Source organism: Triturus cristatus, chromosome 8 (assembly GCF_964204655.1).
Source record: "Triturus cristatus chromosome 8, aTriCri1.1, whole genome shotgun sequence".
Lineage (NCBI taxonomy): Eukaryota > Metazoa > Chordata > Amphibia > Caudata > Salamandridae > Triturus > Triturus cristatus.
The window spans coordinates 841,161,893-841,185,687 of record NC_140591.1 but is presented as its reverse complement, the minus strand read 5'-3'; the positions used below and the strand labels follow the sequence as shown (position 1 = coordinate 841,185,687).

At 42.5% G+C, this 23,795-nt stretch overlaps 2 protein-coding genes across 9 annotated transcripts in view; one reads left to right on the top strand and one right to left on the bottom strand.

Moving 5' to 3' along the window:
• The window catches only part of STX19 (syntaxin 19), a 62,804-nt gene extending 59,420 nt beyond the window's left edge, over positions 1-3,384 (bottom strand). Inside the window, exon 1 of one of the 2 annotated variants that reach the window (XM_085622335.1) lies at positions 3,149-3,384. The gene's annotated coding sequence lies outside the window, so the exon portion shown is untranslated. Of the gene's footprint in view, positions 1-1,950; positions 2,073-3,148 lie in introns of those variants that run through there. The other variant, XM_085622336.1, reaches the window with a different exon arrangement.
• Positions 1-23,795, top strand: part of ARL13B (ARF like GTPase 13B) — a 672,441-nt gene that overhangs the window by 397,624 nt on the left and 251,022 nt on the right. The window lies entirely within an intron of this gene.

Below are 23,795 nucleotides of genomic sequence, written 5' to 3'. Positions count from 1 at the left end.
TACTTTTCATTTTAAAAACTTAGATATTGTCTGAAGAAAACAAAGGTTTGAGGAATGTTACAGTTAGGTGAATATGTCAGTTAAAACATACCATTTTAAACCAGCAAAACCACTAAAATTCACCAATTGTAGTTACCTCAAGTAACTCTAAATCATGCCCTATTGTAACTATAACTCGCATCCTCGCCATGCTCTGTTTATTACCTCACATATTGCATCACTCAGGACCTGTTCTGTGGCATCATTGATACGTCACTTTAAGAACCGAAATGACATCATTGATTACAACTCTGTGCATGGCAAAGGCGCAAGTTATCGTTAATGTAGGTCATGAGTTATAGTTACTTGGGATAAGTAGAAGTGTGTTGGCTTTGTTCGCCCTAAGTTGGCAGGGTATGCTCAGACATGGGTCCCTTGCTCACTTTGCCACTGGATTAAAGCTAGTCTGGCCGATGATGGGTGTTACCCTGAAACTGGTCCCAGGATGCTTGTTTCCATTCCAGGGAAGATCTGGCTTGGCAGTTGGGCTGGACTGTTCCCCTAAGGTGCAGGTTCAAGACCGATTTGCATATGGCTGTATCTTAACTGGGGTGGCGAAGTGTGCTAAAGAACGATGATGGATTCAACCCAGACCTGTGACTGGGGGTGAGTGTCCGAAAAGTTTCAGCACTCCGTCTATCATCTCCTTGTGTTTTCTATGTGCAATCTAAATCAATTAATACCTGTGATATATCACAAAATAGTGAGTTTAGGGATTGAGCAGCTTCGTTGTGCACCTTATTAATTAAACTGATGTAGGTATAAAATGTATTTATTGCGTTATACTACACCTTTGCCATTTGGAAGCACTAAAAATAACAGATGTTAGTATTGCCCAGTTTAATGGTATTCAGTTTACTTACCTTATTGGGATGGAAGTCAGACTTGGCCTAGCCACGATACTAATTAGTGAATTTCAAACACAGCATGCGTTTCTCAGCAGCGAGTGCTTAAATCATTGAGCTTTGTAGAAAGTGCCTTGGAGTATAGAGCGCCCTTGTGCGAGTCTCCAGAACTCAACCATCGCTCCGAATGGTATGTTGAATCGCCAATTATTGCGTTTAAAATTAAGTTTTGGAATGCGAACTTTGACTACAACTAATGTATAAAGATAGGGCAAGTCAAAGGCAATGAAGTTGATGGGTGTAACATACTGGCCTGGCCATTATACCACTCCCTCGCTACGCCCACTTAAGCAAAGCATGCAAATAAAAAAAGAAAAAGGTACGTATCAAACATCATGAAAGGCAAAAGAGGCACTTTTTAAGAGAATGCAGCATTACAGTTTAGCGCGAAGTAATCCGAGAAGCAGAGGGAAATATAGGAAAACATCATAACACGGTTGAGAAACTGCAAAAAACAATGCAATTAGGTAGGAGGAAACCAGTTTTCCTTCACGGCATAAACAAAAGTCTTAATATGGAAAACTAAAGGGGAATGCACAGCATAGAAATAGCTCAAGCCAAAGAACCAATGCAAGTAATGGGAGGTGCGAAGCAGTCGACTCCGCATTCCTCTCTGACCCAGTTTGGACTCGACACACCTTTTTTTTGTACTGGCTCTATCCTGTTTTTTTACTATAAAACTTGGAGCTCACGTGTCGTCATGTTATGGCCATAAATCTGACGTTTTTTGTTTTTTTTACAAAACGTCGTTTGCTCATGAACCAATAATTAAGGATTACAATTCGGTCGATTGAAATGTCCCATTGTTGCCTCTAAAGTCGCGTCATTCGTTCAGTACTTTTTTTTTTAGCTAATAATTTGAATTCAACAATTATTGCACCAACCATCGCTGTGTTGGCTGTGTAAACAAGCAAACTAGCTACGCTTAACCTAACCATGCTTATTGAACAGGACTGCCTGTTTACGCGCATGCACTGGGGGAGTGCGTTCGCCTGAGCGCGTGTACCTGTGTTTTGCGGCTCCCTCACTCCCTGACGCAGTTTGCCGAGGACCCCTGGAGCGCAGCAGTGTTATCTCCACGCGGTATTTATTCAGCGAAGCCGGCAGCTCCTGGGCTGCCTTGAGACTGCCGGGCTGAAAGGATTCCGTGCCTTTTAGCGGGAGGGCGGAGTCGCCGTAATGTACACAACATCCCTGCCTCTTGAGAGGCGATGCCCGAGAGATAAGCCTCGACAGAAACAGGATCCAGCTGTGTCCCAAAACCAAACAGTTTGCCGTCCTTTAACACAAGAGCGCGACTCAACTTTCATAGTTCATACCATCTTTTTCAGTGTTCCTGTGAAACTTTTTCACTTCCTGTGTATACAGCAATGGTGCAATAAATAAAACACAACCGACAAGTGAACGTGCTGACTGGCTCACAGTGGAAGGTGCCTGACTCGGATGAGCATTTAAATTACAGGTTGCGTCCACTTCTTTATTGGATTAGTCATTGTGTTGCTTGCAAGATACTACCGTGTGACCCACTGCTCCGTATTCGTTGTTAACTTATATATCACTTTGTGTGGAGCTTCAGAGTACACGGAGTAGAAGCATTTATGAAGTAAAGACCCCCACCACGCGGCGACATGATGTGTTTTGGAACAATTTTTCTTCGATTTGAGCGACATTTGGTATTTGTAGTTCAGTAGAGCGTCTCGGCTCCAGTTGTCACTTGAATGTAAAAATGTACAACCTCGTGTACCAGGCGCGCAACACCCATTGGACTCAAAGGGCTTCAGCCCCCCCCCCCTGTGTGGCAGCCCGGGATGAGACACCTTCCCGGGCACAAACACAGCCGCACCCGAGCACTTCATAGGTCTTTAAAAGACCATTTGCATGTTAATGAGCCCTCACTGTTGTTTCACCCCTTATAAGAGCCCCTGCAGCTCCACTCTGCCTATTGCTTATAGATTCAGCCCCCCCGCGAAATCAGCTCCACTCTGCCTATTGCTTAAAGATTCAGCCCCCCCGAAATTTTTTCTTAGACCCCCCCCACCCCCCGAAATTTGGCTCTAGTTCCGCCTCTGTCGTGTACAACAACAGAGACATCAATTGAACGGCATTGTTCACTTTTAATTCTCCTGCCATTTAATTATTCTACCATTTTATCCTGTCTTGTTTACTCCTTACCATTCGCACATAGTCAAAACCGAACTACTTACCGATGATTCGAGAAGACTGCCGCAGTTTTACTCTCCGTTTTTGTTTGAACCATCGGGAAGAGGCTCATTTTAACACTGTCCTAGTTAAAGTGGCTTTGAAGGTCGGCATTCATTGCGTGATTATCCTCTCCCCTGTTTAAATTCGCCCTGCCCGGAGGAGACCCTCGAAGGAGTGTAGGGGAGAGCTATTGACGCCTGTGCTTCCAGGAGCTGCTGGGCGAGCAGGTTGTTGACTTACCTTTGTGGAGACGGGATGCCCTTCCTTCCGCTCAGAGGCGGAGTTTTTCTTAACCCCTTTGGCTGTTAGCAGGATAAGCGCCAAAGCTGAAATAATGTAATACTGTATTAAAGTACATTTTTGCGCAAAGAACAGCCCATACCAAAGTGTGGCATTAACGCGCTGAGTACTTATTTGAATGAAGTGTTTATTTTGATTGCTTTAGATGTTGATACTGTGGTAATACAGTAATTCCGTGTTTGTTGCGAGCTCGAATAACCAGAACAACTGGTCAGCTTGGTTTCTGTTGACAGCATACCTTTTGTTATGTATTGGTGGCAACCAGGAAAAAGATTGGAGGCCCTTTAACAATCAGTGACTACATGTGACGATCGGGTTGTAAAAACAAAATTTGAGTTTTGTACTCTACGGTGTTTCTTCTATTTAGGTGCCACTTCTTCGTCTTTTTATGTTTTTTGCACCGCAATTTATTTTAGTTTGCTATTCGGTTTCTTCTATTTAGTTAAAGCCGATAGACATTTGAAGCTTACTCCTACCTCAAATGCTTTCCTAGTTGCGTGCAGTTTTTAGGTCGCAGGCTACCAGACAATACAGCTGTCTGGTTTGCTAAAGACATCTTGGGGACATTTAGAAAGTTGATCTAGGAATGCATTCTGCCTGTTACTTGACCATGGTTTTGTAGCTCTTGTTTTCTTGCTTTCCTTTTGCTGGCTTTGTTTTTGGCTGTCCAGCTTGAGTTCGGACCTTCCCTTATCTAAACCTTATTTACAGTATCATTCAGAGTGCTTCCTTTTTGTAAACAGGCCAGTATATCTTGTTCTATCTCCTCATATATGTTGAGAATGAATGATTTTTATTTGCATAATTACTTAAAATCATTGCAAAGTCGCAGTACATTATCAAAATTATGCTAAAATACGTGTCTCAAACCATTATAATATATATATCTGATCATATATAAAAAATTAAGTGTCATTTGAACAGCGGTGACAGACCATTTCTAAAATGTGGGTTTTGTTCACTGGTTTTAAAATTACATATTTGAAAAAGTCCCTGTTCTTATCTGCTCATGAGAAAGAGTAAACATATTTACAGTATCATTCAGAGTGCTTCCTTTTTGTAAACATGCCTGTAAATCTTGTCCTATCTCCTCACATTTGCTGTGCATTCAAAGACCAAAATCAGATGTCAGGTGCTGTCTTCCGAGGGCGCTAGTTTACTTTTCTTTCTTATGACTTCTAAGTGTGAAGATTCATGTAACAATCTTGCTGGATACGGGGGTTGGAAATAGTTTTTTTCTAGCTCACAACATTTACAAGAACTTTGTAAGTATTTTAAAATATATCAGAATTAGGAACACAAATGTAAATTTTTTATTTCAGTGTTGGAAACTTTATCACACTTAATCATTACACTAGGTGATGTAATGTCCACACATTGATTTTAAGCACCCGGATTTTGTCCCGCGCTATAAAATCAGCGCAAACGGCACTCCGCGTCACTCTGGAGGGCGCTGCTGCTTTATGCCGCACAAGTAGATCTTCTACTCGAGTGGCAAGTTCCTCAACACTAGCGGCAGATTTCTAAATGCGAGCGGTTGCAACCTGCTGCAACTGCCAGCATTTAGATATCTCGCGGAGAGAAGGTCCAGCACGAGTTTTGTCTGCGAGCGCTTGCCAACTTGCAGTTGGTGAGCCGCGTGACCCCAAGGCTCCTCACTCAGCCCAACTCTCTTCAATATCTACATGAGCCCCCTCGCCGCCATCGTTCGCAAACACAACATCAACATCATCTCCTACGCCGAAGACACCCAGCTGATACTCTCCCTCACCAAAGACCTAGCCACCGCCAAAACCAACCTCCAAGAAGGAATGAAAGACGTCGCAGAATGGATGAAGCTCAGCCGCTTGTAGCTGAACTCAGACAAGACGGAGGTCCTCATCCTCGGGCAATCCCCATCCGCCTGGAACGACTCCTGGTGGCCTACAGCGCTGGGCTCCGCGCCGACACCCTCGGACCACGCACGCAACCTGGGATTCATTCTGGACTCCTCCCTCACGATGACCAAGCAAGTCAACGCCGTCTTGTCCTCTTGCTTCATCATCCTGCGCATGCTCCGAAAAATCTTCCGATGGATCCCCACCGAAACCAGAAAGACCGTCACCCAGGCCCTCGTCACCAGCCGACTGGACTATGGTAACGCCCTATACACAGGAACTACAGCCAAACTCCAGAAACGACTTCAGCGCATACAGAATGCCTCCGCATGACTCATCCTCGACATCCCTCGCCACAGCCACATATCCGCCCACCTGAGAAACCTGCACTGGCTCCCCGTCAGCAAGAGGATCACATTCAGACTCCTCACCCACGCACACAAAGCACTCCACAACATGGGCCCCGAATACCTCAACAGCCGACTCTCGTTCTACACTCCCACCCGCCAGCTCCGCTCCGCCAGCCTTGCCCTCGCCACCGTCCCATGGATTCGCAGAACCACCGCAGGAGGAAGATCATTCTCCTACCTGGCAACCAAAACATGGAACTTGCTCCCCGCACACCTACGACTGACCCAGGACCATCTCGCCTTCAGGAAACACCTCAAGACCTGGCTATTCGAGCAATAGTGCCCCCCCTCAGCACCTTGAGACCCTCACGGGTGAGTAGCGTGCTCTATAAATGTATTGATTCATTGATTGAGAGAAAAAACTCTGCGCCGCTTCGCCGGAGTTTTGAAAAACTCCACACAGAGCACAAAGTGGGCAAAACTCAGCGACCTGTGCCGGCGGAGCGGAATTCTTCGCTCACCCCTAGTAACCGGTTTGTCCTCTCAAACTCCGTAATTCATTAATCCAGCAAGAAGTGGAAGATGGTAGGACCCAATAAGTGAGGTGCTAAGTGGTCAGGGATGTGTTGGTCTTGTGCACATTTGAAACAATTTATTCCCTTTAAAAACATCAGTCTGCTCTAAACTGTTTATAAAAATGGCAACTTTATCCCTATAGTTATGTACAGTATAAATTCCCCCACATATGCTTACAGGTGGAACTAACTCCATTGGTTATTCTCATATCCACTCTTTCCTGCCTTCCCTTGGCCACCACTGATCTAGCAGAATTTGTTGTAACAATCAGTTCTTCTAGTTACCTGATGTCATCTCTAAACTTTAAGGGGTCGAGCTAAGATGATCTTTTTTACAGAGGGGTAGTGGATGAAAGGGCTGATGTATAATAATAAACTTTCATAAGAGCACAACTTTTCGTCAACAGTTGAGTCTCTCGAAATTCTTTTCCAAGGGGGCCCGAATGCACCCCCAGATAATACTGGTAGATTACAGTCACAATGGGCAACTGTGATTTTTAAATTTTTTTATTTTTTTAACAAAATGTCTGGTTGCAGTTGGTTTTATTTAGCCCAGTCCAAATGTTGAGAACCTTCTCACTTTACAAGAAAACTGATTTCAATAAGATAGTCAATCTTTCCCATTTTCAGCAGTGGCTTATCTGTTTTGTTAGTATAATTAGTTTTTAAGTCAACACTAAGTTGATTACAATGTGTATATAAGTGACAGACATTTCCTCCCAGCAAGTGGTACCAAAAGCCTTTATTTATGTGGGCAAGAAATTATAGTGTTGTAAGTAAGGGTTGCAATATTAAATGTAAAAGTATCAAACTGTCCTGAGATAGTTGCATTGTTTGTAATCAAAACCTTACATTTTAGTTGCTAGCTTCAATTATCACATTATTTGGACCCCTTTCAAGGTGTTGATTTAAAGTGAAGAGGAAATATGAGATTACTAGATAAGACTAGTAAACTCGCAACATTTTAAGTTATGCGGGCTAACCTCCAAATAAAATACCCCATCGGTTTCTGAAGATCGGGTCTATCAGCCCAACATGGAATCAGGCGCTGGTATTCTATATGATAAAAAACTGTCCGCATCATAAAAGTTGAAATATCAGGAAGCCATTTTCAATGTACATGGTGTACATGGTGTTTGAGAACTTTATAGTTGTGAATTGACTTTCTACTTTAGTATCTATGGTTGTTATTATCCACTGTTATTTAAATACCTAAACAGTAGAAATACTCCATTATAATAAACATCTCTTTCAACATTCTACCGTGACAAAAACGTTTGATTAACTGGATGAGGGATAACATAAGATGTGTGTCTTGAGCCCAGATTTCGATTCTAACCACTGATGGACAATATTAATGATAATTTTTATGTAAAAGGCAAGTTCCATAATATCTATCACAAGCCACTGATATTTCAACATTATCACAGATATTAAAGACGCCATCAAATGAATATCTCATTCTAAAAAAAACAAAGAGTAGAAACCAAAAGTCTGTTTCGAATCAGCTAAAGGCATATGTGTGATCACTGTGGAATTATCAAGTTATTACATTTTAGTTTTATGGCTTTCCTAAACGATAAAAAACAAATGTCAGTTTCGAGCCCCTATGTTCTTGAATATATAGCGCCTTAGAGCTTTAATGAGCTAAACTTCTATCTCTGATCATCAAGTTAGCTTTCAGTGTAACAAGAATGATTGCATTACAGTGGGCCATTATCACGAATTACGGTCTCCTTCTGACAACCATTTGTATATAATCCAATTGCAGGCTAATATGTTAATAATAATTACTCTGCAGGAGTTCTAATATGCATAAAAAATGGTGCAGCTTAAATTTATCAACAAAAGAAGCATTCTTTTTCATGACTCTTAATTCAAAATTAAGTTCTTACTTTGAAATTACCTAGGTCAGTGGCAGACTATTTTTGGGTATGAGACACCTTTGAGTTCAGCGAGATAAACTCTAATTAGTCTGTATGGAGGACTACTTGTAACGTACATAACTTAGGAGTCTTTATTTGGCGATCTAAATGGTTAACAAATAAATCTTTGTATTGTGCCTTATTCCTTTTTTATTGGAGAACTTTAATGAATAGTGCACCCATAAATATATTTCATGGGACTGACATGGTCCACACACAGGAGGTGATGAATTACATTTCTCCTAAAACATTACATTCTAATTAATACAGACACCCCTTGAGCACTTTGAGTGGCAAAACTCTGAATGTTTCGGGTCAAATGTGAGACGGGCTTTCTTGAAAATCTGTTTAATCATCAAGGAGAGTAGACAAATCACATAAGTACTGCTGCCAATGTAGAGGATAAAAGCTCACTTGAACAGTTGAGAGGAAAAATAGGGTAGGATGAAAGGAACTTGAGAAGGGCTTTGAATTGGTGAAGCTCCAGTGGTGAGCCTTCTCTTTTACAACCCGCCACTCGCTCATCCAGAATGTATGCTTATGCACAGCAGCAGTGCATCTTCCATACCACTTTATTTTTGGCATCAGCAAGGCTGATTCTCCCTTCTCCTGGCACCTGCCATCATGGCAGCATCTGAACTTTCCTGCTGAAACAGCACAACAACCAATACCAGCACCTCAAAGAGTGCAGCAAGCTATCTGTGGCTGCAGACCCTTAGCTGCCAGCACCCATGTGTGATGAAAGTGGGCAAACCTGGAACTTTAGGTCCTGCCTACACCCCTTCCTCTTCAGTGCCGTTCTTGGGTCGTTGAGAAGGTGGGTGGCAGTGCCCTAGGCCCCCAACATTTTTTTTTATCAGGGGTGCAGGCACTGTTGACCCTGGTTGCACTTCCTTGACAGGGAAAGTTGCTTTCTCCTTCTCGCCTCACGTTCAGGGGCAGGGACCAACATCTCTTTTGCTCTGACTCGTCCTGTGCAGTCATAAATAGCATCTCAAAGCTTACTTCCCCATATTGATTGCTTTTGTACTAGAGCTGTGGAAATTGCTGCAGCTTTGTCATGATGAGACACAGTTGCTTTAGAGAAGATATGGGATCAGCAGGTTGACCAGTGCAACAACAAAAGAGGCAGCTTTTACTGATGCAGTTGTGCATCTGCCTACTACCTTCTTGTCACTTTGAGGGTTAGTTGTGGTTCCTTTTATCACCATGAAATGAGGATTTTTTTTTAGATTTTAACCCACTTTGTTTTTAGATTTCTACGGACATTTCAACCTTTTCCTTATGTTTTTGGTTTTCCAAGTACTTCAACTATAACTGTTCTTTAACAAAGCTAAAATACTGCTGTTTCAGACTCTGAACAGCCAACAAGTGGACTTAACCCACTGCCCTCAGCCTTTTGCTGTGTGCAGGAGGTAGGCGTGTAGAGCTTGCTGGGCCCTACACTGAACCACAATATGAACATAAGACACTGTTTGCCGCCTTGGGATACATCCAGCATGTGTTCAGCACAGGGCATGGAGTTTAATCGGCACCCATTACCTGTGTGAACCTAGCCCACTGGTGTACAGCTGGGATTGAGCAAAGGCCAGGCCCTACGCCCAGCCCATTAGGGACATAACCACAACAGAGTGCATTGAGCACATATCCTGGCCTTAAGGCAGTCCCTGCAGAAAGCATCCATGTGTCTATAGGCATGGACATAGCAGTTCCACTAGTGGAATGGAAGTGTGTATCTCCGTCATCTGATTGGCTGTATGCTCGGCTTTATTGTGTAATTACCTACTGGAGGCAGAACCTTCGTGGAGGTAGTATACCCACCTCTACCTGCCAAAGATTAAATAGAAGATTAAGTGGAAAGACTGGCAATGTTATTGTTTGCTCTGAATAAATTAGAGTATCTCCAACTTGTAAGTGCTAATGTTTTTTTTAGATAATATTAGAAATGGGGTGTCTAGTTGGTAGTGGTTTGCACCCTATCCAAGTAGGGACCCTCAATCTAGCCAGGGAGTCACACAGCTAAGATAACCCCTGCTCACCCCCTTGATAGCTTGGCACGAGCAGTCAGGCTAATCTCAGAGGCAATGTGTAAATCCTTTGTACATACTCACACAGTAACACAGGGAAAACACTAGAAAATTAGTCCACACTAGTTTAGAAAAATAGCTACTATTTATCTGAATAAAACAAAATGCATTAAAATTCAAAGATGAAATCAGCCAAGGGGGAGATGAGACGCAGGAAAAACAAAGCGATGTGTTAATTCCTTACTCCCAGGGGAGATGATGTGCTGGTTCTTTAATGTCAGGGGATGTGATGCGTTGGTTCCTTACTGGAAGGGGAGGTGATGGATCTCCTAACACGCGGACTCTGTTCCTTACTGCTGGTCAGTGCTGATGAAGAGGCAGCGTCGAAGTACGATGTCTTGAAAATCCAGGCGGGCTGTGTCGATGTGGCGAAGCAGGCGCTGCGTTGAGTCTTCAGATGCAAAGCAGGCACTGCGTTGGAGCGGATGTCACAAACGTCCAAGACACAGTACTCCGGACTCTGGCTGCAGTGATTTTTCAGCCGCACTGCAGGCGCTGTATTAATTCTTCGGATGCACAGCGGTGATTTTTCAGCCCCACGGCCGCGCTGCGTCAAGAAAATGGCAGCTGAGTCTATGCGTGGATTTTCTCACCAGTTTGCACTTTCAAGGACCCAGGAACTGGATTTGGCAGCACTTGGCAAGTCAGGGCTGTCAGCAGAAGAGCCCAGGCACTAGTAGGTAAAGTCTTTGACCTTGAGACTTCTTAACAGGAGGCAAGTACGCACAAGCCCTTGGAGAACCTTGGAAGCAGGATTCTGAAAGCAAAGTCCAGTCCTTTCACTTTCAGGACAGAAGCAGCAAGCAGCAGGCCAGCATAACAAAGCAACAGGCAAAGTGTCAGTCTCTCCTGCAACATCCAGCTCTTCCTCCTGGCAGATCGTCCTTTAGTCCAAAAGTGTTCTGAAGTTATGGTGTCACAGCTCTAGTACTTATACCAGTTTCTGCCTTTGAAGTAGGAAAACTTCAAAGGAAAGTCTTTGTAGTGCACAAGACCCTGCCTTTCAATGACCTAGTTCCAGACACACTACAAGGGGGTGGAGACAGCTTTGTCAGAGGACAGGCACAGCCCTATTCAGGTGTCAGTGCCAACGCCTCCCACCACTCTAGCTCAGGAAGGCCCATCAGCCGGGTGATGGCCCATCAGGATATACAAGGTACACCTCAACTCTCTTTGTGTGACTGTCTGGAGTGAATGCACAAGAGCCCAACTGTCATCCTAACCCAGGCGTGGATTCTACAGACAGGCAGGAGCACAGAATGGTTAAACAAGAAAATGCCTACTTTCTAAAAGTGGCATTTTAAAACACGCAATTTAAAAACCAACCTCACCAAAAGATGTACTTTAAAATTATGATTTCAGATACCCCAAACTCCAATGGGCAATTATACTTAAGATATTTCAAGGCAGTCCCCATGTTACCTTATGTGAGATATAGTCCTTGCAATAGCAAAAAACGAAATAGGCAATATTTCACTGTTACCCTGCATAAGCCCATAACATAATAAAACAAGCATTTGCAATGCAATCAGTCTCGCCTTTGGGACCTTATATGTATTTAGCTATGCAGCACATTAGCCTGGTTGCTGAAACATCTACTGCTCTTTAACATGGAGGGAAAGTAAGCACCAAACTGCGTGACAAGCCAGGTATGGGAACACATGGAGAGAAATATTGCCTTTCAGCGGGAAATGATATAGTCCAAAGCTCTGTTTTTACTATAAAAGCAGGGCCGTCGGTGGTCATATCACTGAAAATACAAGATTTAAAAAAAAAAAAAGATTGTCTACGGGTGCTTGTGTAAGACAATTTCTATGGACTGGAATCTAGAGAATGCTAAAGTGATTCTGGTATTTTACTGACCTCTGCCGGTCGTTTTCTATCAAGAAAGTTAAATAGAGGCAGTTGCCAGAAAAATGAAAAAAAGAAATTCCCGAAGCGGAAAACAATTCTGGTATTTTACTGACCTCTGCCGGTTGTATCAAGACCGTTAAATAGAGGGAGTTGAACAGAAAAAAAGTCCCTAAGCAGAAGCAGACAAGTCCTAGGGCTGATCTCCAGAGCCCACAAAGTACATACACATATAAGTATATACTAAAGTATATACAAGAGGTCTTGAATGCTCGACCTAAAAAGGAGTTGTCCTACTCGGGCAGATGAAGCCCATCCTGATGGATTGTTTCAGGGCCCCTGACGAACTTATGCAAAATGTCTCAAGTGCTCAAACCCTCCACAGAACTGTACCAACTCTGCATTCAGACTCCTAACTGAAAAGTTCTTATCTCTAGATCATATATATATGCCAGCTTGCAAATTATTTTTGGGGGATCATATGGGATTGTGCAATTATTGCTTTGGGCAAACGTTTCCAATCCAGGAAAATTGCTGGAAAAGGAGTTCATGAGGTAAACTGCCAAGTCCTAAATAAGGAGGCTGGAGCACCCAGCGACTTCCAGTCTCCTGTAGCTGTATAGGACTCAAACCACTAACGCTGAGCCACTTGAAGGTCGCCCTAGACAGCACCTTTGGCTTTTGTTTCTTATTTTGCTGAAACATTGGATGTGGCCGTCAGACTAATGTGTGGCCAAACACCCCCCACACATTTGGACACCATGGTACACTACAAGAAAGGAGACAAAATGATGCGAGGAACACTGGTTATAGACTAAAGCAGTTTGAGGCGTACATAGGAATTGTAATAGTTCATAGACTTACATCCAAGCTCCTTCAGCAGGCCTGCTGTCCAATAGGAACAAGCAAACCCACACCAGTTTTTGGCCTATTTAGTTCTTATTAGTGAGTCCTGTGACAGTGAGCACAGGATCCATGTCTGGGCTGTCAAACTTAGGCTCTCTCCCAACCAACAAGGTGAAGGGACTATGCTTGAATTAATCTAAGCAGTCTGTTTTAGACCTGCCGTGGTATGGGCAATGGATCTAGAGAAGTGGGTGGCTGTCTATATAACTCAAAGCCCCCACCAAGATTTGTAACTTATGCATTGTAGCTTTTCACACGCTCGGTTAATTTTCAGTTGGAAGGCCTGGAATTTACATCCGGTAACCTGCTAACATCTGCCAGAGAATGAATTTAATTTCTTTAAAAGGTGATGAAAGTGGTTGTCCTATTCTTGTGCTGTTAGTACACCCATCACTTTAGCCATGCTAGTGAATCCATATATGAGGACTGCACACTACTTGGGTGTTGGAGCCCTTATGGCTAAGAGGTCATTACCGTAGTGTATCAAATTGTTTGAGACTGACAAAAGATCCACTCCATGTATATGCTGGATTTTTTAAACTAGGAGCAAATATTGCGCACCACTTTGGCATTTGTTTGTCAGGCTAGACAGGGTGTTTACATAAGCAGTTGCCATGTGACACAGTTCTACTTTTAACATGTAGTAGCATACACTTAAAATAAAGCTCGGAGGAGTTATGGAGACACATTTTCAATCCGTTCCACACAGGAGATTTGTTTATTTAAAACTGAGAACCGGCATAACACCGTGCCCTCACAAGTCTCCTCCCCAGAGAGTTAGGAAGATGAACAGTGATTGGCCAAAAGTGCAGGTGAGACATCACCATTACCATACAGAGTTTAGTGAGGGATTACCAGTGACAGATTGAAGGCCTATCCCTCTGATACTATTTGGGCATACGGAAAAAAGGGAGCACACCAATTATGAAAAACCTGGGACGCTGCCTTTTAGCTCCTTTTGTGGTGTTGTCTTAATTTTTAGGGAAGCCAGTGAAGCCAGTGTAATAAATCTGGAGTATGTAGAGTCTAGTCTAGACAAGCCAACCACAGTAATATGTAATAGCTCCCAGGTTAGAAGTTGATAGTTTGTTCAACTGACTTGCAGAGAAGAAAACATTTTCTCTTGGCAAACTACAAGTCCTGAGGAAAGCGAGCACCGTAAAAACATGGAATCCCAGTAAGCAGTAATCATTTGAGGGAATTGGGTGTAAATGAAGTGCTGACTCCCAGTTTTCTATTATCAAGCCTTTGAGCACATCATCTGTGTTTTTATAGAGCATGCGTGAGGGAGGCTTAGTGCAGATAAGTGAGTCAATGCCATCATTAACAGAGGACCCTGTTTGGGGAAGAAAAGTTGTGAATTGGGTAGTTGTCCTGACTGCTTTTTGGTACAGTACCTAATGGGAAACAAACAAATCATCGTCAACCTCATGGGGGGGGGGGGGGGGGACATTAGAAATGCTAATATTCACAAACTAGAAAGATAGCTCGATGAGAGAATGTGCCAGCGGCGGAGAGCCACCTTCAACTACGCATCCAGAAGATCAAGAACTAACGGACCAGCCTGGCTGCAGAGGCTCTCCACCCTTACCGACTGGACGACATCTTGCCCCGGGCGCTCATGGGACCGACTTGATCCCTAGTCCCTACCATGTGGAAGCCTTAAAAAAAAGTCCCATATTTAGGGCGACCAGAAGGCTCCATCACATGATGCACATTTCCTTTGTTGGACTTTGTTTTTACATTCCATTATGAGCTGTGTTAGTCCAATTGGCTCAATGAAAATGAACCAAGACTACAATTCCCAGCATGCACCAATATGCTAAATCAAAATGCAAAACTGACAAAGTTGTCTCATGCTGACGTGGTGATCTGGTCGCCCTACTCAGGCTTATTGTGTATTAGGGGGTGAAACCTTTGTGAGCTGATGTTACCGCAATATGATCTTTAACACAATAAATATATAGTCATAGCAACTGACTTTGACAAGAATAATTTAAACGAAATCCTTCCCTTTATTATCATTAGTCTCTCACCGCCAGCATGGTTTTGTAGCAGGTAGAGACACTATTGATCATGTTCGCCGAGTAATTACTCTTTTGGACTGGTCTCAGGTTTCAGAAGTTCCAATAGGGATAGCCCTGTTGGATGCCGAGAAGGCATTTGACAGGGTTTCCTGGGAATTTCTTTGGGCCGTCTTACAATGGAAAGGATTTCCACTACCCTTTATTAAGGCAGTACAAGCTCTCTATAGTAATCCGACAGCCTCAATTCGTATATCTGGGCAACACTCCGCCGAGTTTAAGATCTATAGGGGCACCCGGCAGGGCTGCCCCTGTTCTCTCCTTCTTTTCGCTCTCTACATTGAACCTCTCTTGGTCAAACTTGAGCAGGACTCTGAGATTATACCAGTCAAACCTAAGTTCCAACCCATTAAGGTGTTAGCCTATGCTGACGATGTGGCGGTAATCACAATGGATGTTGCCAAAGCGCTGAGCCGTATTGAAATAGTGACCACGGAATTTGGATCTGTATCCGGCTACAAATTGAATCTACATAAGACGCAAGTTCTCTATACTGGCATTGGCTCTCCTTTAGGCGTTAACACTGTCTCGGAGGCTGTATACTTAGGGGTCAAAATTACCTCGAAGGTTGAAACCATTGTCAGCCTTAATTTTGATCCAATCTTAATATCATCTAATAGAATGCTGGAAAACTTGGATTATTTACACCTATCTATTTATGGTAGGTGTAATTTTATTAAGATGGTGGTTTTTCCACGATTTCTTTACTTACTTCGTACAATTCCTCTTCCTATACCCAATTTAGTCTTTACCAAAATAGAAAGAATGTGTTCCCGCTTTATCTGGGGGTATAGGAGGTCAAGGAGAGCTTTTAAGAAACTTACCTTACCCATTGCAAGGGGGGGACTGAGTATCCCTCAGTTTCAGTATTACTATTGGGCGGCAATGCTTCAACATATGGGGATCTTATTCTTTGGTTCTCAGGTCTATTCGGATCCTGCCTCCCTACCATCTATATACGAGTTTATTTTAGGGCCAGAAGCCAATTACCTATTCTCAAAAAAATTCTTCGAGCCCAGCTACTATAAAAGAACCCACTTTAAGATTTTGGTGGCAGCTGCTGCTGTTTGGGCAAAAGTGCACAAACTTTCTATCATGAAGGAATTTAATCAATATATGCCTTTAGGAGTAATAGGGAAACTTCCTATGATTTTTTCCGACTCAATTATGTATAGATGGAATACTCAGGGGATTAGAGCTATTGGGGATTTATTTTCAAACAACCAATTGATGTCTTTTATTGAACTTCAAGAGAAGTATGGGCTGCAACGTATGGATTTTTTCAAATATCTACAGATCCGAAGTTTTTTAGTTAAACTAATTTCAAGAGGCCAGATTAGTTTGGAAAAGAATCCAATTTTGGAATGTATAAAAGGAAAATATAAGATATCCAAACTGTCTAAAATTATAATCTCAACCCAACAGGACGATTTTGTATATTTTGAGCAACGCTGGGAAATGCGGTTGGGGATAGTCGGTGTCGACCTACAACCAGTTCTGAACCTTTTGGATGCAGTTATATTTTCAGGCAGTTTTAAAAGCCAATGCTATATGGCAATTTTTGATTTATATTACTCCCCAGCGAAGATAGCTAAATGGGGTACTAACAGGGGGGATCGATGCCCCAGATGTAGTCAGAGGGCTGCCGATTTGCTGCATATGCTATTCGAATGTCCTGTACTTACTCCTTTTTTTTAAAGAAATACAGTGTTTTCTGAACTCAGGTTTAGGAGTCCCGGTTGATATTACACCCCAACTAGTTCTTTTTGGTTACGATTTTGTGTTCAATGGCAGAAACCGCTCAACCCCTGAGAAAGGCTTCCTGTTTCTCTGTATGGCCATCTCTCGTCTATGTATAACCTCACAATGGCTCATCTCGGAGGCACCGTCTTTTTCTATTTGGAAAGCTAAGCTGTTATCTCTTTATAAATTGGAAATTTCTCCATATAGCCATAAAAATACACGAAGGAAAGAATTTGGGTTTGCATTATGGGCCCCAGTGACGAATTGGGTTTGATTATTACGCTCTTTTTATATTTGTGTTCTTTTATTACGGAATGATAAATGTTTTACTTTTTCTTCCTTTTTGATTGTATACTTGCTTTAATCGATGCTGATTTATTAAAATCAATAAAAAAAGGGAAAAAAAATATTATCATTTTTTTGTTTTGTTTTGCTATTCATGTTATTGGGTTGTAAACAAAATGCGGCAAAATACTGATACTGGACATGAACATTCAGTTGAACCCAACAGGTCAAAGGTCAGCCCTTTGATCGCAGCGCCTGCTTTCAGTCAGTCTGGCACATGTTTTGTGCTCACAACATAATGTTTTGGAGAACGAGGGCAGGACAGGGGACTCCCAGGATCTTACCACACATGGGTGGTGTTTTTAATCACATCTGTCACAACATGAGGCTTCAACAAGTCCCATGTAACACCGTCGGCCATTATTGGCTATTAGCAAACAGCATTCTGGGACTTGTAATTTTCTCTATACAGCTGGAAGTATGGCATACTCGCAGCATGCTACTGGAAAAGAAACTGGGCTGGTATAAGGTGTCACACCTGCCTTTGGGGCACCTTAGCTGACCAACTAAGACGACCTAGATTTAAACGTATCCACGTCACCGCTGCGTCACTCCCATGTGCCAGTTTGTACGATTTTACACACAGCATTTACTTGAAGAAAGGTTACCACAAACGATAACACCGCTTTGTGCTATGTTTTTTTTCTAAGTGCTTTATATAATGAGTTTTATTATATCGAATTACTTAGTGCCAGTGTATCGACTTCGGAAAGATGAAGAGCTCAATTGTATTAGACGCTCGGACTAAGCAAACGTAAAGCCACCCATCTTAAATGCTAACATATGGTTTATTGTAAATGAGCGTTGTAAAATGATTCTCGGAAAATTGTCATTTTCGAGGAGAATATAATTACCTCCTCTTCTTCCCCCTTCACTCCATCAGTCATCCCCGTCAGCCCGCCTCTAGTTGGCTTCCCTCGACGTTGCAGTGTGACATTTCTCGAGGGCTGTTGCCATTTACAGATAACACAGAGCCCATTTGTTCAGGATTATGGGGTGACAGCTGCTGGCTCTGGGGGCCAAATTGGTGCAGTCATCTCGTCCCCTCGTAGGACTTACCCAGCCTTTACTGTATTCTACGAGCCACGGATCAGATAATTATCCCCACATTTTTTTTTTTTTTTACTTTGGTTTGTTTTTGTAGGGCGTGTGCAGGGTTATTTGGTCCTCCATGCCGCATAATTGTAGGAGCCCAGGTAACGGAAACCTCTGTAAAGTAGTTTGAGGCCCGTCATTACAACGAGGCAGGCCGGATTTTACAGGGAACCGTGAAATATTCCCATGTTTCACGGTTCACTATGAAATACGGGTTTTATACTACTGCATTTTGCAAATGTAACATGCAATGTATTACATTTGTATGTGGGGTACAGGGGGCATTATGTTAATATTATAGATCACTGGCCCCACATGCAATGCTAAGAAACGTGTCCAGCAGCATGCTTACTCCTTCTCTTTAGACAGTGCCTACGTTTCTAGATTTTAGCTGGGGTTTCAGGGCACTGTAGATTCATTCCATGTCACAAAGCCTCTGCTGCTCCGGTCGCTGACTTTCCTTTTACAACTCATTGCATTGCATGTGTGAAGCTCTAATGGCTTTGAATGAACTACACTAAAACTACAAGTCCCAGAATGCATTGATGGGGCAAATAAAAGCAGACGACAGGAAACAAAGCTCTGGCACAGAGCCACAAAGTATCCCTGATTATTGTAAAGCTATTCAGAGGTTTCTTGACCGCCCTCTCCATTTCAGCCGGTTTTCTATCCTCCCCGCCGCATGGGGGTGGCGTGGAGAATATGACAATGCCTTTGATTCAGGTTTTAAAAACCAACACATAAATAAAAGGCATTTTCATTTACAATGCCAATAGCTGAAACTCGCGTAAATGCGAGACCTATTGCATTGCAAATGCTTGTATTTCATTGGTATTGGTCTCTTTTGTCCACTCTAAAGGCACACTCTTGAACTGATTGGATTCAGGGAAGGCTCCAGGTCTCCATTCAATATGCTTTACTAGGTCACTTTGACATTTTATGTCCTGACCATACTCGTCCACCGAAATATCTTTCAGAAAGTGGTAAGATGCCCCTGTTTGGTCAAATGATCAGCGTCCTTGCTGCCGAAAGGGCCGCCTCTTGCTTGCTCGCAAAGGAGTTGTCTCACCTTACTGAAGTCAGAGGTATTACAAATCATACACTTTAATTAGGATTGTATCATTGTTAGTGGCTGCTCAGGCGTCAATTAAGAAAAAGTCTGATAGGCCATTATAAAATTGTGTAGAATTTTTTCCTCCCCTCTTTAAAACTCCCAATGGAAACAAATGTGGTTATGCTCCTCTTTTAAAGTCAGTGGATTTCTAAAATGGAACACTTATTACATATTATTTTTTTATCGCAAGCATGTGCCACAGAACGAGAAACTAAAAAATATATACTGCCACAACTGCAAACCATCACTGATATAGTTACTTTACTAGTGATGTTTTTACATAATAAGCCTTTCAGTTACTCCATTCATTTATTATTATTTGATAAGGAGGAAGGAGTAAATCACTACCTACCTGAATCGCAGGAATCTACTTTAAAAATAGAAAATAAATCACAGAGCATCAGAAGTACAAATTAATTGCTGGCATGTAAACTACTGCTAAAACAGAAATGAAAAAACGCACTTTTAACCAGCTTTGTCACTGATGTGTAAAGAGCTATTTTTAATTGCGGCGAACAACTTGCACATGCTTTATGCAGTCGCTAAAAGTGTATGGAGCCAATGGGCAAAAGGGCTGATTCACTGCTCTATGCAGTATGTTGTAGTGGGCAAAAGCAAAATATGGATGAAGCCTGTTGTCCAAAAGCCCTAAGATGGATGGATGTGTGTGTATGTATGTCAAGTATTATTTATTAAATATTTGTCGATACTGGTGATCCTGCCTCCAAGGCCAGACCTAAAAACCTGCATTAGAAAAATATTTAAGACGTGGAGATTCTGAAACGTAGCTAAACCACCAAAGCAGAAAACTAAATTATCAAAGTGGATGTAGTATTTTAAACAATGTAGTTCTAGTAATTGTCTCATGGTCATTGGTGCATGCACTCCTGGTTCATTCCTGCGGCAGTGACTGGAAAGGGAAACCGTCCCCAAGTCTCCCTTGGCCATGCAGGGACAGTGGCTAGTTGCCAGGGACAGGCTAACTGGCCCTCGGGACCTGCTTTAGTTATTTTGCCATTGAACATTAAAGGGTCTGAGTAGAGTCCAGGCCCTCCGCTGAGTTCAAACGCGATATAAGCACAGTGCTTCTGAGGGTATCACAGAATAGTTGGATTTCCTACATTCAGGATGAAAGATCCGTCAGCGGACCTTGCTTTTTATCTGTTTAACAGGCACTGCATCGATGTACATGTGAATAACAGATAAAAACATATTACACATAGTTAATGGAGAAGTTACAATATCAAATTGTTTTAAAACGAAGTTAGCAAATAGCTGTATACTATTGGAAAGTAATCTTTGTATACACAAAAACAATGTACATATTTATAGAAGAACAAACGAAAAAGAAAACGAAAGGTAAGAAGAAACATAGAAAGTAATGAAATATTGATAAAAGGAAAAAAAATTGAAACCTTGTTTTCCTATGCCATAAAAAATTAAATAACGAAAAATATATTGTCCGTCTATAGTACATCACGATGTGCTTGTTCTAATCGGAGGTGTCACTTTGCCTCATAACTCCCTCTGTAGGGCTATTTATTGTGCGCTCTCCTCCCACCGTACGCTTCCTCTGCCCCACCAATGCCCATCGGTAAATGAGGGGTGCTGTCAGCAGCCTCCCAGAATCCTCTTCGCTTTTGTTGGAAGCTGGAAAATCCGTAAAGCAATGAGGAACAAGCATTGAAAATGCAATAGGTCTCGCCTTTGGTTAAGTTAAAGCCATTTGCTTTGCTAATGGCATTGTATAGCAAAGCAAATGGCTTTAACTTAAAAGGCGAGACCTATTGCATTTTTAATGCTTGTTATTTGCAGTGATGGAGCTAAATTCAAGACCCGCATCGGCCCTCAATCAGACATTTTTTTCTTTGTTTTGTCACAAATTTTGTGTTTTCTGGAGATATCTTTTTTTACCTTATTTGGGTTTATCTATGTCATGTTCTTACACATATTGAGGTTAGCCTTCTTTCTGCTGTCTCAGCGAAGATTTATTGGCCCTTTTCAAGTACTGCAGTGTGTGTTAGGAAAATATCTGATGAGGATTGGCACTCAAGGAATCTGTACTGCCTGTAATCGGACCGTAATAAGTTGGCTTGCCTGAGAAGAATAGACGCTGAAGCCAAATTTTCAGAGGCTGGCTTGATACTACTGTGTGGACATGTAAGCAGTCCACACAGTTTGAGATATCTGGTAAGCCAAACAAAGAGTAGATGGGTACATCGTTCATTGGGTGCCCTCTGTGCTTTTTGTTGGTCTCTAAGTTTTATCCTAAGTATTTAATGAGATCCTGATAAATGAACCAAATGGGATGGAATAATGTGTAAAAATATGTTGACAAGCATGTGTAATATTCTAGATTTAACCAGTGGATTCCCAGGAAGAGCGTTTCCAAAATATTAGGAAACACATAAGGCTCTAGCACCACAGCATGGTAAATCCGAGGGATAAAGACAAAGAGAATACTTCAAGAGATTTTACTTGCCTACGTCTTTTCACCTACAATTCATCGAACTTTCGTACCACTCGAATGCATGTGCAAAGGAATTGACATTATGAATTAAATATGCATGCCCTTTGCTTTTGGTACTAATGACATCCAATGGGATGTGTCCACTTTCATGGATCACCCGTCTCGGTTTTTGTGGCTTGTGAGGTACCTTTTACAATATTTGTTAATCTGTGTGGTACTTTAAGTACAATAGTGTGCTTCAGACTCCTGAATTAAAGAGGGCACAACATAAGGAGACTAAATTGTCTACATATCTTAATTGGTTGCATTAGCAATTTTTGTTTCTGATTTGGTGTGTACTGCAGGAGTGGACTCCATGCACCATGCCAAGCACCAAGACTACTTCCTTTTTGAAAGGGTGGAGGGGCCAGAAAGAGCCACATTCCTACTGTAAAAGGACTGTTTCACCGGCTCAACCTGGATATCCTCTTGCCTGCCTCTATTTAGTCAGACTCCACAAGAATGAAGCTTGAGTACAAGGCTCTGAATTGTTTCTTGATGAACCTATCCTCCTGCAGAATCTGTTTCTACAATAACCAAGAAATTATCAGGCATTTTGGGGGCAATTACATCCCCTGATAGGGAGAGTCGTCAGGTAGATGTATTTGGTAAGAATATTGCACCTCCGGAAAGATTGTACCTTCAGGTTGCCAATGCTACTTACATTTTATGTTGGTTGGACAGAAGAACTTTGGACAATATTGTGTCTTTCTCGCAGTACCGCCCCTCCATGAGAAGCTGCCCTGATTGAGGGGCCAGGCGACACCTAACGAGCTGATTCACGTTTCGTCAGCTATCACTGAGATACATACATGTCAGGTGTCAATGATTTGGCCTTCCGAAGACATGCCTAGTCCCGAAACCTCAGCTCTTCTATATATTCACTCTCCCTTTTTCAGTTCTTCTTACTTTGGCTTGCACACACAATTAGATGGTGCGGAAATCAGCAAAAAGTGTAAGTGAGGCAGAGGAAGAGGTAGAGTTTTGCCTCGGTCCCTGCTGTTCCCCACAGCATTAACCAAGTCAAAGTCTTGTTTTTCAGAAGGATGCAGCACAGGACAATCCTCTATGGACAGATGAGTGGTGTACTCCTAGATATTTCCTGTGTAAAAGAAGGTATCAAAAGGTACGAAAAGGTCTGTTCTAAATTTAAAGTACCCAAACAACCTTTTGTTAAAAAAAAGCTCAGCCTGGTGACCCTAATGTCTATCGTCCCTTTTCTCAATCAAAAGGATTTTTGTTCACTTTAGACCTTAAAGTTGCATACTTTGACATTTATATGAGAAGAGCACAGCAAGGAGCCTGCAGGGACGGGCGGCCCGGCGTGATGGAGATCCACGCCTCCAAGCGCACCTGAGGATTCCGGTCTCCTGACTCCTCCCATTTTGCGAGGCTGTGCAGTTTCGGCCGTGGTTGATGGCGGCTGGCGGCGGCTGGCGTCCTCTTCGACAAGTGGATTTCTCCGGTTTGCACTGACTTCGGAGTACGCTGGAAGTGTGCTGGAAGTGAAGCGGCTTCATCGCTGGGGGGTTCATGCTTACGAAGTAGACAAGGAGAGAAGAGAAAGGTTGAAGCGGACGGCGGAACACAGGCGGTGATTGGCGGGGTTGTACTGAAGTGTACTGAAGTGCTCGGAGGTATTTGAACTGTTCTTTTCCTCGTAACGGGATTGTTCTCTATTTTACTTTCATTGGCAGTCTGAGTTTGCCTAAAAACGGGGGAATAATATCGTCCAAGATCCTGAGACCTTCGAATTGGGGCTGAAATCATAAAGGAGTTAGTATTATTATTATCGACCATTTTTTAAAGATGGGGAAATTATTGAATACTCGGAAGGCAAAGGCCCTGCGCATTCAGGCTAAAGAAGCACGGAACGCGGCTAAATTAC